Source organism: Mastigoproctus giganteus, chromosome 7, assembly GCF_048544385.1.
Source record: "Mastigoproctus giganteus isolate SK-2022 chromosome 7, ASM4854438v1, whole genome shotgun sequence".
Taxonomy (NCBI): domain Eukaryota; kingdom Metazoa; phylum Arthropoda; class Arachnida; order Uropygi; family Thelyphonidae; genus Mastigoproctus; species Mastigoproctus giganteus.
The window spans coordinates 233,614,335-233,631,592 of record NC_143581.1 but is presented as its reverse complement, the minus strand read 5'-3'; the positions used below and the strand labels follow the sequence as shown (position 1 = coordinate 233,631,592).

Below are 17,258 nucleotides of genomic sequence, written 5' to 3'. Positions count from 1 at the left end.
TTTTCTTTCACTGACCCTGCTACCTCTTCATTGCACCAATACTGTTAATTATATTTGTTATCCATTTGGCCTAGTGCTTCGTTAGCTGCCTTGTGTATGGCGGTTTTAATGCTGTCATACAAGATATTCACCACTTCTATTTTTTTAATATGAAATAGATGGTTCTGAATTCATCTCTGGTAAAGAACTTTAATACTGTCATGAGATAGTAGTTCCAGTTTAAAAGTAATATTTTCCTGCATTACCCTATTGCCTTGAATGGTAATATCAGGTCTCATTTGATGCTGCTTCTGGTATTTGAAAAATATATCTGCAATCACCATTGAACCACAGTTGGCATCTCTCATTATCCTGCTATCTTTTGTTGTCCATTCTGACTTCTGGCAAAAAATTATATAGTCTAGGATCGATTTCTACTGGATCGATGGTCACTCCACATGTATATCAATGGATACTTTTGCATTGAAAAAGGTGTTAAGAATTTTAAGGTGGTACTGTTTGCAAAGATTGATAAGCCTCTCACCATTGTTATTCACAGACTCTTCACCAAAGTGTCCCACTACATCGTCATTCCTTTTTGATCCTACCCGTCCATTTAGATCTCCTGTCAAAACTATTTGTTGATGCTCCTTAACCCAATTCATTTGTATACAAAGCATATGGTTGAACTTTTCACTTTCAGCATTGGGCTAATCATCTACAGGTGTATATATGCCCAACAAAACCATTTCTTGGACAGGTGTATGTTGATAATGATTTTGATTCATCTTTCATTAATTTGATCATAGCTTTTAACACATCTTTCTAATCTCTTACCCACAAAAAAACCTGGCTCTTTCTGATTTTTCAGAAAGTTTGTTATCACAAATTTAAATTTAGCATTAGCATTAGTTGAGGCATATTATGCAAGAAAACTAGTTTATACAGAATCAGCCAAAAAAAAAAAAAAGCCTTCCCATTTCACCCAGCCGGTCAGTCCAAATGTTTGTGATGGTTTTGTTGGGCATATATGCACCTGTTTTTTAAGCTATTAACCTCCACAACAACAGATGGAAATCTGTTCCAGAAATCAACTACCTGCTGGCTATAGGCAAACTTCCACACATCTATTCTACAACTGTTTTTCCTCAGTTTGAATCTATGCCCCCTCAGGTTCTTAATCTGAGCAAGCGGAAGTATCCTGTCAGCACTGAGTCTGCTCAAACCATTCAAGGCCTTATACAACTCAGTCAGATCACCTCGCAGGTGCTTGTTTGTTATTTGGTTTTTAGGAACATTAGCAACTAAGGCCATATTGCTCCGGGATATGTGGTGGCCATTCCCTGACCTTTCCGCATCCTCCGTATTTGGGGTGGTAATGGGCTTGAACCCTGGTCTAATCAAGAAGCGTATGCTACGCACTGCTGCTCCTTCCCACCTGGCTACGGAGGCGCCACCTCGCAGGTGCCTAGTCTCCAAATGCTGCAACTTGCAGAACTTAAGCCTTTCTTCGTAAGCACACGCCCTTTGTTCCTCTCACCAATCTTGTTGCCCTTCTCTGTACTCGTTCTAGCAACTCTACATCCTTCCTAAAATGAGGCCTCCAGACCTGTTTTCTATCCTTTCTGTACCCACTGTACTCCCCAAATTTAAATTCTGCACTGCTTATATCTGTGTGACACCATGTCTGTGTGACAAACATTTGGAATGAATGGATGAGTGAAATAGGAAGGTTTTTTTTTTTTTTTTTTTTTCCCCCGGCTGATGCTGTATAAGCTTGCTTTCTTGCATCATATGTCTCTACTAATCCTAATGTTATCAATGGATTCACAAAGGGTTTGGTGCTGGATCCATTGCTCTTTTCTGTAATTATTAGTCATACTGATGAAGGTATCCGGCATAATGACTAAGAATGCAGATTATACTAAGGTTGGCAGGGTGGTTAACGACAGAAATGATGGCATGCTACTGCAACAAGATCTAGAAAAATTAGGTCGTTGGGTTGAGAAATGGCAATTCAGCTTTATCACTGACAAATGCAAAGTACTGCATATGGGTAACAGCATTTCAGATTAATGTACAACCGTGGGGTACTACACTCGGTAGCAGAAAATGAAAAAGATCTGAGGGTAATTATGCCAGCAGATATGAAATTCTCTGAGCTATGCAGAAAGACTGCCAGGACAGCACATGGCATTTTGTATGATATACAGGAATTTTGCTAGCAGGGACGAGGAGGTGATTATTCTGTTGTATAACACAATGGTCATGCCATATCTTGGGTACAGTATACAGGTCTGGAACCTCATTTTAGGAAGGATATAGAACTGCTGGAGTGGGCAAATAAAAATGCAACAAGACTGTTGAGGGAAACAAAGGGGTGATATTAGGAAGAAAAGCTTCAATTCTGCAAATTGCAGTGTCTGGAGACCATGCACCTGCAAGGCAATCTGATTGAGGTGTTTAAGGCTTTGAATGGATTCAGCAAGCTCAATGCTGATGGGATTCTTCCTCTTTCCCAGAATACACACAACACAAAGGGACATAAATTCAAATTGAAGAATGGTTGCAGAATAGATGTGTTGAGGAAGTTTGCATTTAGCTAAAGGGTGGTTGACTGCTGTAACAAACTTCTGTCTGATGTTGGGGAAGTGGATAACGTGAATAAATTCAAGGAAGTACTACACAAACTGCTTGAATGGGTGGATAGATTAAATGGGATTTTTTGGCTGATGTTGTATAAGCTTGCTTTCTTGCATCGTTTGCCACCATTAATACTAATACTAAAAGCTAAAGATCAAGCCACATCAAATTTCCCCACAAACAAAGCACAACAATTTTGGTAGAGAATGAAAAAGACCTGGGGGTAATTGTGCAGTCAGATATGAAGTTTTCTGAGCAGTGCAGACAGTCTGTAAGAGTTGCTCATGATGTCTTGTCAATGTTATAGAGGAATTTTTCTAGCACGGATAATTAGGTGATTATCCCCCTGTATAAGGAAATGATCAGGCCACACCTTGAGTACTGTATACAGGTATGGAGGCTTCATTTTAGGAAGGATGTATAGCTGCTTGAATGAGTACAGAGAAGGGCAGTGAGATTGGTGAATGGAACAAAAGGTTGCTCTTACGAAGAAAGGCTAAGTTTTACAAATTGCAGTGTCTGGAGACTAGACACCTGTAAGGTGATCTGATTGAAGTATATAAGGCCTTGAATGGTTTGAGCAAGCCCAATACTGATGGGATTATTATTATTATTAGCCATATAGTGCAAGGAAGACTGAGGCTTATTATTTATGAGCCAAAAAAAAAAAAAATCCTGAGTTACCTTGAAACAGAGAGAGAGAGAGAGAGAGAGAGAGAGATATCACCGAGAAAAATGATGATATCCAGCTGAGGACCCTGAGTTTTCCCTACTCACCAAATGCAAGCTTCTCAGGTTAGATGTGAGCCCCTGGGATTCTTCCTCTTGCCCAGATTAGTAGGCTGAGGGGACATAAATTCAAACTGAGGAAAGACAGTTGTAGAATACATGTGCGGAAATTTGGATTTAGCCAGTGGGTGGTTGTTTTCTGGAAGAAACTTCCATTTGTTGTTGTAGAAGTTGACAGCTTAAATAAATTCAAGGCAGAACTAGACAAACATTTGGAGTTAATAAATGGGAAAAATGGGAAGGTGTGTTTTTTTTTTTTTTTTTTTTTTTTTTGGTTGATGCTATATAAACTTGCTTTCTTGCATCATATGCCTCTATTAATGCTATTTTTAACAATCTACCCTTTATTTCCAGTCTTTTATACCAACTGAGCATGATGCCTAAGAGCAATTATTCAGACTTTATTTTATTTATTCAATGAAAATAGTGTGCGATTTTTTTTCTTCCCTCCATCAAAAAAGCACACAGCAGCTTTATTTATTTATTTATTTTTTTCAATAGATATTTTATCATTTTAATTCATTGTTTTTAATTATTATCTTTTAATTCAGTCTTCCAAATATATCAAATTACATAGATTAGAGGTGTCTCAACAAACACAAGCTTTTGCTATTTAATTATTTATGAATATTGTACAACTATTTTAATTTATTTACAAATATACAAAAATAAATACATAAAAACAATCTCTATTTACAATCATTCAAACCTGTGTAAGAAACTCCAGCAGAAAATAGAGCGTCTCTTACAAAATTATAAAACGCAACAAAACTCTGAAAAAACTCGAAAGTAAAAGAAATAGATGTATGCACATTCAATGACATTTATGTATATGTGTATGTATGGTGCTTGTTTTTTAGAGGCTCCAGGATCTGGGTCCATCTCCGCAAATTGTCTTTGCCTTGACTACAGAAACTGTGTAAACAGGAACTGAAATATGGGCAGCCAACATCTGAGTAACTGCCGCCTGATGCCCGTCTCAAGGCATGTGTAGCCGGGCATAATCTACTATCTCTGCCTCCGTATTGTGCTAAAATCCAACGTCCACTGGAAGTAGTGCAATACCAGAGGACACCAGCAATCCTGTACTCAAAATGCTCGGTCCTGAATACCAGCAGGAAAAAAAAAAAAAAAAAAAACTAATAAAAAAATAAAAATTAAAATAATTATACAGGAACTCCTCAGCTTATGTAATACTCAACTTACAGAAATTCAACTTCATGTAACTTTTTGCTGGCCGGTGCAAACTTAAAGAAATAGTGGAAACTTATTTTGTATTCTGCAGGAATAAATGGCAGTATCATGAAAATATCATAATTTCAACCCATTAATAAATTGCTTTTTTGTTGGTAATCCGTTTCAAAACCTCGGATGTTGAAATTTTTGCTATATGTATAGCTGAGCTATTTATCTCTCTAAAAGGTCATTTTTACAATGAAAATTGCACTACACTTTCATCATTATCATATGTTCCATTATAAGAATGAATTTTGAATGCCTTTGTGATATTTTTCTAAAACACATTTCTGGAGGTCACTACCATAAAACAAGAAAAACAATTTGCACTTTCCGGTTTATTGGGCTTTTCTGTTAGTGCAATCTATTATAAATGGTCTTATTGCATTTTCGATAATACCGATAACGGAATTCTGGGGGTTTTTACGTCACTGTATTATGGCGAAATAATAATAAGAAGAAGACTAAAAGGTTAACAGTGGCCGCAGGCAGAAGAAAAAGGGATTCTTGCACTGCTTCTATTAGAATGAGTAGTAGTAGTAGTAGTAGTAGTAGTGGCATGTGATGCAAGAAAGCAAGTGTATGAGCTTATGCAGCATCAGCAAAAAAAAACAAAATCACACCATTCCTGCCAAATGACTGTCCAGTTCCTCCATAAATTTATTCAACCTATCAACTTCCACAAAGACAGATAGAAGTTTGTTCCAGCAATTAACCACCCGCCTGGCTAAAGGCAAATTTCCGCACATCTATCCTACATCTGTCCTTTCTTAATTTTAATTTATGCCCCCTTAGGTTCGTAATCTGAACAAGTGGAAGGATCGCATCAGAATTCAGCGTGCTCAACCCATTCAAGGCCTTATACACCTCAATCAGATCACCGCGCAAGTGCCTGGTCTCCAGCCACTGCAATTTGCAGAACTTAAGCATCTCTTGGTAAAAGGATCCTTTCATTCCTCTCACCAATCTTGTTGCTCTTCTCTGTACACGCTCAAGCAAATCTACATCCTTCCTAAAATGAGGCCTCCAGACCTGTATGCAGTACTCAAGGTGTGGGCTGACCATTGCCTTATACAGAGGGACAATCACCTCCTTTTCCCTGCTAGCAAAATTCCTATATATCACTAACAAAACACCATGACCTGCCCTGGCAGCCTGTCTGCATTGCTCAGAAAACTTCATATCTGACTGCACAATTACTCCCAGGTCTTTTTCATTTTCTACCACCTTAAGCGTAGTACCACACAGTTGGTACGTTTCTCTGGGGTTACTTCTACCCATATGCAGTACTTTGCATTTGTCAAGGTTAAACTACAATTGCCACTTCTTAGCCCATCTGCCCAAATTACCTAGATCCTGTTGCAGTAGCACATTGCCATTACTGCCATTAACAACACTGCCAAACTTTGTATCATCTGCAAACTTCGACATTAAGCCTAATATACCTTCATCAATATCATTAATAAATATACAAAACAACAGTGGACCTAACACCGAACCCTGTGGGACTCCACTAATAACATTAGTCCAAGAAGAGCAGCACCCATTGATTACCACCCTCTGTCTTCTCGCACTTAACCATCCTTTTATCCATTGTAGCAACTTACCCTTAATACCATTCTGCTCCAATTTGTACAATAGCCTTCCATGCGCAACAGTGTCAAAAGCTTTCTTGAAATCCAAATATATGATATCAAAATTATTTTTTGCAATCAGTTCCTTTGTAACCACATCATAATATCCTATCAAATTTGTCAGACAAAACTTTCCCTTAACAAACCCATTCTGTGTCTGAATTATTGCTGCCAATGCCTGGTAAGCAAGGCAATGGAGATTTCCAGGACTGCTAGGAGTTATAGTGCAACAAATAAATATGTAGGCTGTGTTAGGGTAACTAAGGGTGGAAACAGGTGCACCAATGCTAGGAGTAGAGTTAATAAATTTGATGAACTTGAAGTGCTAGTCAAGACATCAAAGGCAGATATTGTTGGGATATCAGAGATGCTGTGTCACACAGACATAAGCAGTGCAAAATTGGAATTTGGGGAGAACAGTGTGTACAGAAAGGATAGACAAGACAGGAAGGGAGGAGGGGTTATGCTATTAGTTAAGAAACACACAAAATCTAAGGAAGTGCATCCAATTGATGTTGGTGGACAATGCAATGCTGAGTCTGTTTGGTGTGACATAAGCACTGGGAAAGAAAAAATGAGTGTAGGTTGTGTTATAGGCCTAATGAATTTGATGAATATAATGAGCAATTGAGCAGAGAAATAGAGTGGGCCAGTAAATCAGAATGTCTTATAATGGGGTATTTTAACTTTCCAGATATCGACTGGAACTTGTGGATTGGCCACTCGCAACACTAGCAAGACTTTTGCGGATTTATTGGATGACTGTTTTCTACAGCAACATGTTTGAGAGGCAACTAGAGGGAGTAATACTCTTCATCTGATTATCAGTAGTGATTATTCATGCATTAAGAATTTGCAGATAAAGGAACCACTGGGTGACAGTGATCACAATGTACTGATGTGAGAATTACGTAAAGATGTAACTACCATCAAGGCTAAAGGGAAGGGCTTTTGCTTTTGCAAAGGTGACTACAGGGGTCTCAGACAGTTTCTAAATTCTGTACAGTAGGATCGACTAATAATGTCACCAACGTTGAATTCTAAATGGGAAGCCTCCAGGGACTTAATTTTGGAGGCTACAAGGCTTTTCATTACAACTAAGAAATACTGTTCAAAGTCCTGGCCTAAATGGATGTCAGATGAACTAATGAGGCTCGTGGCAGAGAAGAAAAATGTATGGGATGCATATAAAGTATCAGATGACAAAGAAGTCTATGGCAGATATAAACTAGTCTATAATCAAGTCTCAAAGGAGGTTAGGCAAACAAAGGCAGATTACGAGAAATTCTTGTCTAAGGATGCAAAGAAAAACAGCAAAGAGGTCTTTTATTTATGTAAACTTTAGAAGGAAAGGGAAGAATCAGATTGGAGCACTTAACATACATGGGTTGACTAATGATGATCATGCTCAGGTAGCTGATAAACTGAATGAGTATTTTTAATCTACATTCACACATGAGGAGTTATTCAATGAGGGAAGGGACAGAAGTTTAGCAAACTCTAACAGGGAGCCAAGTGATTTTCTAATAACTGAGAGCAAAGTGGAGGAGAAATTGTTGAAGTTAAAAATAAAATAGGCACCTACGGTGGATGGGATCTATCCAGTTATATTAAAGGAGGCAGCAAAGGAAGTAAGGAACAAAGAAAGAATTGAAGAGATATGGTATTAAGGATAAGTTGCTACAATGGATAAAGGGGTGGTTGAGTGGTAGACGACAGAAAGTGGCTATCAATGGGCGCTGCTCTTCATGGAAAAATGTTATTAGTGGAGTTCCACAGGGTTCGGTGTTGAGCCCATTGTTGTTTTGTATATTTATCAATGATATTGATGAAGGTATATCAGGTTTAATGTCCAAGTTTGCAGATTAGCATTAGCAGAGGCATATGATCCAAGAAAGCAAGCTTATGCAGCATCAGCCAAAAAAAAAAAAAAAAAAAAACCACTCCCATTTTACCCCTCCGTTTGTTGAAAATACCTGTCCAGCTGAGCCTTAAATTTATTTGGGCTATTAACTTCCACGACAAGGGATGAAAGTCTGTTCCACCCACCGACTACCCGCTGGCTAAAGGCAAATTTCCGCACATCTATCCTACATCTGAGATTGCAGGAGAGATTGCTTCTACAGGGATGGGATACACTTAAATAGAAAGGGTGCAAGAATATTTGCTGATGCTATCGAGGCAGTGTTAGGTGGGTCGGAAAACTGCTAGCTTGAGGAGAGACAAAGACCAATAGATTGACAGTAGCCACTGGCAGAGGTGAAAGAGATTCTTTCGTGCGGATATCTGCCTTTAGCCAGCGGGTGGTTGGTTGGTGGAACAGACTTCCATCCCTTGTAGTGGAAGTTGATAGCCTAAATAAGTTTAAGGCTCAGCTAGACAGGTATTTTGAACGAACCGAGGGGTGAAGTGGAAGTGGGTTTTTTTTTTTTTTTTTTGGCTGATGCTGCATAAGCTTGCTTTCTTGTATCAAATGCCTCTGCTAATGCTAATGCTAATCTGTCTTTCCTCAGATGATACAAAGGTTGGCAGGGTTGTTAACAACAGTAAAGAGAGTATACTACTCCAACTGGATCTATATAAGTTGGGCAAATGGGCTGAGATGTGGCAAATGAAGTTAAACATTAACAAATGCAAAGTACTGCATATGTGCAGCAATAACCAAAGAGAAACACACCAACTGTGTGGTACTACACTCAGGGAAATGGAAAGTGAAAAAGAGCTGGGGATAATTGTGCAGTCAAATAGGAAGTTTGCTGAGCAGTGCAGATGGGCTGCCAGTGCAGATCACGGAGTCTTGTCAATGATATATAGGAATTTTGCTAACAGTGACAGGGAGGTGATTATCCGATTATACAAGGCAATGGTCAGGCTACACCTAGAGTACTGTATACAGGTCTGAAGGCCTCATTTTAGGAAGGATGTAGAGTTGCTAGAACAAGTACAAAGAAGGGCAACAAGATTGTTGAGGGGAACAATGGAGTGCTCTTACCAAGAAAGGCTTAAGTTCCGCAAATTGCAGCACCTGCGAAGTGATCTGATTGAGGTGTGTAAGGCCTTGAATGGCTTGAGCAAGCTGAATGCTGATGGGATTCTTCCTCTTGCTCAGATTAAGAACCTGAGGGGGCATAGATTTAAATTGAGGAAAGACAGCTGTAGAATAGGTGTGTGGAAATTTTCCTTTAACCACCAGGTAGTTGATTGGTGGAACAGACTTCCATCTTTTGTTGTGGAAGTTGATAGCCTAAATAAATTTAAGGCTGAGCTGGACAGGCATTTGGAATGAATGGAAGGGTGAAATGAGAGGGCGTGTTGTTTTTTTTTGCTGATGCTGCATAAGCTTGCTTTCTTGCATCATATGCCTCTACTAATGCTATCACTAAACGAGTTTCCTATCATTGAAATCTTCAATCATATAAAAAACAAATAAATTTTCAGAATCTTTTCTTCATTCCTATTTCCTTATACTTATTACAATAGTGAATGGAAAGGGACCAACCGAAAGTGCAAGTGCTGGCAGTGCTAAGAAAAGAAATAAAATTGATTTAGAAATGAAGATGATTAATTAAGAAGTATGAAGCAGGACAAAGTTTGTCATCTGGAATTAGGTCTCGCCGCTTGAACAGTGAAATCTATTTTAAGGAACAGCGTGCATATAAAAGAACATGTTAAAGGAGCAACGCATTTAAGATCAACAGTAATCACAAAATAGCATTCAGGTGCTATATTGAAGATGGAAAAGCTATTAATAATATGGATGGAAAATCAGAATCAGAAGCAAGTACCCCGAAGTTCAATAGCAATTCAAGCAAAAGCAAGAAGTATTTATGAAGATATTAAGGATAAGTAAGGCAAACCCCAAGCCAAGTTCGTGGCAAGCAACAGGTGGTTTAATTGGTTCAAGCATCGTGCTGGTTTAAAGTATGCGGTGAAGTCACCAGTGCCGATTCTGCAGCCGCAAAGAAATTTTGTGGTGTGTTGGAAAAAACCCCTTTTAAATCTCCACAGTCCTCAGCCTCTGCAGAGGCGTGCTTATCAGCTGGAGAGTTAATTCTGGTAACGATGCTCGAAAGGTAAAACTTGCTGACGTTATTTTTTATTTTTTTTTTTTTTTTGATTTGGTAGTTGTTGGCGCATCGGCTTCTGTGGCCATATTGCACCTCCCAAGGTTTTCGCAGTACTTTGATCCAAGCCCGAGGCGGGAATCGAACCCGCGACCTTTGGGTTGCCGGGTAGGTACTTTACCCACTCGGCTAGCCCGGTCGGCGCTGACGTTATGCCTGTCTCTTCTCTCTTTTTTAATTTTATAATTTTGTACACTTTTGTCATTTTTCCTGCACATGAGATAAAAAAATTGAATAAATAATTCTATTTACATGTTTGTCGAACATTTCTTTTTTGCTTCAATCAAATTCAGTGCACATAATTGCGAGTGCTGCATAAGCATTTTGGGAAATTCCGAGTTACGTGAAATTCAATTTACGTAAAGTTCCACAGAATGCAACCCTTACGTAAGTCAGGGAGTGGCTGTAATTAAAAAAAAATAATAAAAATCATTTTTTTAAATAAAATAATAATAATAAATAAATAAAATAATAAATAATAATAAAATGAAAAAAAAAAAAAAACACAGTGGTTGACATCTGACATCTCTGAACAACCTCAGAGATCAAAAGAAGTCAAGTCTAGGGTGGCTGGTAGGAGATATAGGAACAGCTCAGCAAGTGTTTGTAGAATTATCCAGTGTAGTGAAGAATCTGTATTCTTCTGCTGAAGATGTCATTGGTGAAGATTTGAAGGGCTTGAAAGTTAGTCTTATTTTATATTAAGGCTTTAAGATTGTTCTTTGTAGTTGGGGCAGGACAAATAGGATGTGGTTCCAGGATTCCTCTTCCCCACAGGAGAATGAGAATTTTTCGCCAGTCCAAATTAGAACAGGTTCATTTTAAGAGCACCATATCCTGTTACGATGAAGGATGTGCTCATGGATGGGTAGAACCAATTATAATGTGGCTTATTCATGGCAAAGGTGACATCAGGGATGAAAAGTCTGGTGACATCTCCAGTGGGACTTTCATCCCATCTAACCTGCCAAAGGGAGAGGAGGTTATTCCATAGGTTTATTTTTTCTGTTTGATATTTAGCATTAGCATTAGTAGAGGCATTTGATGCAAGAAAGCAAGCTTAGGCAGCATCAGCCAAAAAAAAAAAACCCACTTCCACTTCACCCCTCTGTTCGTTCAAAATACCTGTCCAGCTGAGCCTTAAACTTATTTAGGCTATCAACCTCCACCACAAGGGATGGAAGTCTGTTCCACCAACCAACCACTCGCTGGCTAAAGGCAAATTTCCACACATCTATCCTACATCTGTCTTTCTTCAATTTGAATTTATGCCCTCTCAGGTGATTTTTCTGAGCTAGAGGAAGAATCCCATCAGCATTGAGCATGCTTAAACCATTCAAGGCTTTATACACCTCTATCAGATCACCTCGCTGGTGCCTAGTCTCCAGACACTGTAATTTGCAAAACTTAAGCCTTTCTTCGTAAGAGCACCCCTTTGTTCCATTCACTAATCTTGTTGCCCTTCTCTGTACTCGTTCCAGCAGCTCTACATCCTTCTTGAAATGAGGCCTCCAGACCTGTATACAGTACTCTAGGTGTGGCCTGACCATTGCCTTATACAATGGAATAATCACCTCCTTATCCCTGCTGGAAAAATTCCTGTATATCATTGACAATACTCCATGAGCTACTCTTGCAGCCCGTCTGCACTGCTCAGAGAACTTCATATCTGCCTGCACAACCACCCCCAAGTCCCTTTCATTCTCTACCACTGTCAGTGTAGTACCACAGAGTTGATACGTTGCATCGTCTGCAAACTTGGACATTAAGCTTGATATACCATCATCAATATCATTTATAAATACAGAAAACAATAACGGACCCAACACTGAGCCCTGAGGGACTCCACTAATAACATTAGTCCACGATGAGCAGTGTCCATTGATTACCACTCTCTGTCTTCTCCCCCTCAACCACCCCTTTATCCATAGCAGCAATTTGCCTCCAATGTCACACTGCTCCAATTTGTGTAGCAGTCTTCCATGTGCAACAGTATCAAAAGCCTTTCTAAGATCCAAGTATATAATATCAAAGTTATTCCCTGCATCCAGTTCTTTTGTGACTGCATCATAGTATCCAATCAAGTTGGTCAGGCAAGACTTCCCCTTAACAAAACCATGCTGTGTCTGAGCTATAACTGAATCTTGTCTAAATGATCCTGCAGTGCTTCTTTAACCAGTGCCTCCATTAATTTTCCTGGAACAGAAGTTAAGCTCACAGGTCTATAATTACTTGTGTCAGCCTTTGATCCTCCTTTGTGAATTGGGGTCACATTTGCACATTTCCAGTCTATGGGTACCTCCCCTGAGTCCAAGGAAGCTCTCATAATTATGGCTAAGGGTTTGCTTACTTCCTTTGCTGCCTCCTTTAATATAACTGGATAGATCCCATCCACCCCGGGTGCCTTTCTTGTGTTTATCTTCAACAGTTTCTCCTCCACTTTACTCCCAGTTATTTCAAGATTTTGTAGCTTACTGCTAGAGTTGAATACACCTCTGGCATTCCCCTTGCTGAATAACTCCTCATGTGTGAATGTCGATGCAAAATATTCATTTAGTTTGTTAGCTACCTGAGCAGGATCATCAACAGTTAACCCATCAATATCAAGTGGACCAATCTGATTCATCCCCTTCCTTCTAGAGTTTACATAAGTAAAGAACTCTTTGCTGTTTTTCTTTGCATCCCTTGCCAAGGATTTCTCGTAATCTGCCTTCGCCTGCCTAACCTCCTTTGTAACTTGGTTGCATATCAACTTGTATCTATCATAGGCTTCTGTGTCATGTGTTAATCTGTAAGTATCCCATGCATTTTTCTTCTCTGCCATATGCCTCATTAGTTCATCTGACATCCATTTTGGCCTAAACCTTGAACAATATTTCTTAGTTGGTATGTAAAGCCTAGTAGCTTCAAAGATAAGTTCTTTGAATGCTTCCCATTTTGAATTTGCTGTTGGTAACATCATCAGTTGGTCCCACTGTATAGAATTTAAATACTGTCTCAGTCCATCGTAGTCGCCTTTACGGAAGCAATAACCCTTCCCTTTACCCCTAATGGTAGTTACCTCTTTGAGTAAATCCCACTTCAGCACACTGTGATCACTGCCACCTAGTGGTTCATTTATCTGCAGATTCTTAATGCATGAAGAATCACTGCTGATAATCAAATCAAGAGTATTACTCCCTCTAGTTGCCTCCCGAACATGCTGATGTAGAAAACAATCATCCAATAAATCCACAAAAGCCCTGCTAGTGTGTGAGTAACCAGCCCCCAAATTCCAGTCAATATCTGGGAAATTAAAATCTCCCCCCATTATAAGACTCTCTGATTTACTGGCCCACTCTATTTCCCTGTACAGTTCCTTATTATACTCATCAGAGTCATTAGGCCTATAGCACACTCCTACTCTCAATTTTGATCTCGCAATGCTTATGTCACACCAAACTGACTCAACACTGCACTGTCCGGCGATGTCGACTGGCTTCACTTCCTTGGTTTTTATGTGTTTCTTAACTAATAGCATAACCCCTCCCTCCTTCCTATCCTGTCTATCCTTTCTGTAGACGTTGTACTCCCCAAATTGCAGTTCTGCATCTCTTATATCTGTGTGACACCACGTCTCTGATATCCCAACAATATCTGCCTTTGATGTTTTGAGCAATACCTCAAATTCATCAATTTTATTTACTAAACACCTAGCATTGGTGTACACGCAAGTATACCTGCACCTGTTTCTATTCTTAGCTACCCTAACACAACCCATGTGTTTATTTGTACCGCAATGGCTCGCAGCAGGCTCTGAAATACCATGCATCTTGTTTTTCAGGCTTCTGCTCATTCTAATAGAAGCAGTGCAAGAATCTCTTTCACCTCTGCCAGTGGCTACTGTTAATCTATTATTCCTTGTATCCCCCCCAACTAGCAGTTTTCCGACCCACCTAACACTGCCTCGATAGCATCAGCAAATATTCTTGCACCCTTTCTATTTAAGTGTATCCCATCCCTGTAGAAGCAATCTCTCCTGTTAACAAGTACAGTCCAGGCTGAAAAAAATTCTACCCCTTGAGCCTTGCACAATCTTTCCAGGGCCGAATTGATCGACAAGGCTCTCATCATATACTCCCTCCTATCGTGTCTGGGCAGAATTGCAGACACTTTCAAATTCAACCCTAATTCTCGGCTTTTGTTCAACAGTGACCTGTACTTGTTAAGTAATTCTGCCGGTCTCCTACTCTTAATATTATTAGTGCCAACGTGTACAACTATATCACCTTTTGTGCCCTTAAAAGATGATATTCTCTCTACAACGTCATCAACCTTTGCCCCTGGCAGACATACCCTGGTCCTGTTCCACCTATCTTTTTTACAAAGCATGTTCAGGATTGCAGTCTATCAGGTTATTTGTAACAGGATTGCAGTCTATTCCAAGCAGTGAGGTTGGTAGCCTTTTTTGAGTTTGTAGATGCAGCCTCTATAAGCTATATATAGGTCCAGGGGGAAGGGGCCTCTCTGATACAACCTGCAGTGCATTAGTTGAGGTTGTTCTTCGTACTTGGTGTGTCGCAAGCAGCACGTTCTTTGCATGGAAAGGAGTTTAGCCCGAATTTTACTGTTATAGACCCTATGGAACCAGATCCCAGCAGCATATGAGGCAATTGGCAAGAATACAGCTTTATAGTAGATAGATAAGGTTCTTTTGGTGAGTCCCCAGTTTGAACAGGAGATCCTGATGATAGCTGCGGTGAAGGCTTTGGTTTTGTTTGCTAAACTGTTTACATGTGATTCGAAACTGAGCCTGTCATCCAATATGATGCCAAGGTGTTTAGTTTGTGCCACGTGTGGAATTTTCTTCCCGTGAATGAGCACTTTAGGGGGTCTATGGAAATCCAACCTGTTTTTGACGATCATTAGCTTTGTTTTTGTGTTTGATATTTTTAATTTATTTTTGATGATCCAGCTTACCAGGTCGTCCAGGACAACCTTTGCTCAGTCCTCAAGGGTTCTCCTGTAATGCAAATTGTATATGGTACAACTTTAGATAAGATTGTTTTTTGATATCCAGTAATTGTTCGGTATCAAGGTTTCTGGATTTAAGAGTTGTGCCATAAATTTAAGTCCTTTTTAAAAAAAAAAAAGAAATCCTCAATTTTACAGACTAATGGAGGACGAGGCATTTGTACCCCACATAATTTAACCAGTTACTCTGTTGTTACGTATGTATTAGAAACACTAAAATAAAGTTAAAACTTTTATTTACCTTGATTTTATTGGCTGATTCATAGTACATACATTGATACTTGAGTACTAGCTGAGGGTTCAGGAACGTCAGAAAATGCATTGACCCGTCTATAAGTTGAGTTTAAAAAATGTGCTTTGAGGGCATAGTCAATGCTACTCAGTTTTGCATATTTCAACATAAAAAAAAAAAAAAAAAAAAAAAAGAGTGAAGTGTGCAAAACTATTTGATTCAAAACTTTTATTTTTCAATAGATAACAAATAGAATTTTTATATTACTCTATTTTATAAAGTCAAAGATATTGTTTATCACTTATCTTAATATTCAATGATTAAGCAACTGTTTTATGAAAGAATTAATGAAACTGGTTTTACATAATTACCGGTACTATCAACTCAATTCCAATAAAAACAAAGGCACCTCAATATCAATTTCTGAATTCTGCACAAAAATAAATGTAAACACTATAAAAGTTGAGAAATGCAACATTGTCGCCTGGATTTGTTCTACAAAACAGCACAACAAAAATTAGTAGAGACAAGATAAACAGTAATCTATGCATCACACTTATTTTATAAAGAACTGAAAACAAGATGGATTTACCAGTAAAATTTTAAAAAAAATATTCTAAAAATTGTTTTAAGTTATTAACATAAAGTTTCCTCCTCCATATGTAGAAACCTGATATGACCCATACATAAGACAATACCATACTTTTTGATTTTGAAAAAAATCAAAAATTTCTTGATTTTTATTGGAGCATCTGCAGCATTAGCAGTAGATAATTTACCATGACTGTATAATTATGCCTGTAAAAAATTTAAAGAGTCAGCGCTAAGAAGCTGAAATGAGATACTGCTGAATCTTTGGACCTAGGGAAGTTCAGAAAATGTACTGACCTGCGTATAAGTTTAGTTTATAAAATGTGCTTTCAGGATTTAAAAAACTCGTTGCTATTTACAACATCTGACAGTTTTGTGGTGTTTTTTTTTTGTTTTTTTTTTACATGCAATATTCCTCACAGGCACAGGAAAACATACTCTTGATCTACCTTCTATAACAGCTTTAATTTCTAAACACCCAGTGCACATTCTTCCTCTTTTACCTAGTTTTCATAGGGTTATGATGATTCACTGTAAATGCGACTACAATTTAATAGTGAGTTCAGAGTTTTCCCTATCTCATGACCATACTCAAGGTACACTCTGGTGTCAGTAAAATTTTTTTTTTGCCTGCTCAATCTGAAGTTCATTAAATTGGGTTCCATAAAATTGAGAGTTTACTGCAATTTTTTCCCAACTACAGAATAGTATAAGTGAATGAAAGATAATTCAGTATCCTTTAAATATTCTTATTCTAAATAATCAGTCTTACTAATCTCGATTTAACGCGCTTCGGATTTAACAATATTTCATTGGCACAGAGTATACCTTCAGTATGTCATTACTTAATGCTAACTAGATCCTCAAAAAAAAAAACAAAAAAAAAAAAAAAAAACAGAGTTCTGTTTCGGTTTTTTCACTGCCTTCCATGCTGCCTGTAAATTTGGTTTTCTTAAGCTGATTTACCTGTTTACCAGATAAAAAAATCTGGATAAAATTTCTAAAACTGCTAATTTA

At 38.4% G+C, this 17,258-nt stretch overlaps 1 protein-coding gene across 6 annotated transcripts in view; it reads right to left on the bottom strand.

Annotated features, from left to right (window-relative positions):
* The window catches only part of LOC150083775 (calcium/calmodulin-dependent protein kinase type II alpha chain), a 740,997-nt gene that overhangs the window by 330,231 nt on the left and 393,508 nt on the right, over positions 1 to 17,258 (bottom strand). The gene's annotated exons all lie outside the window — the stretch shown is intronic.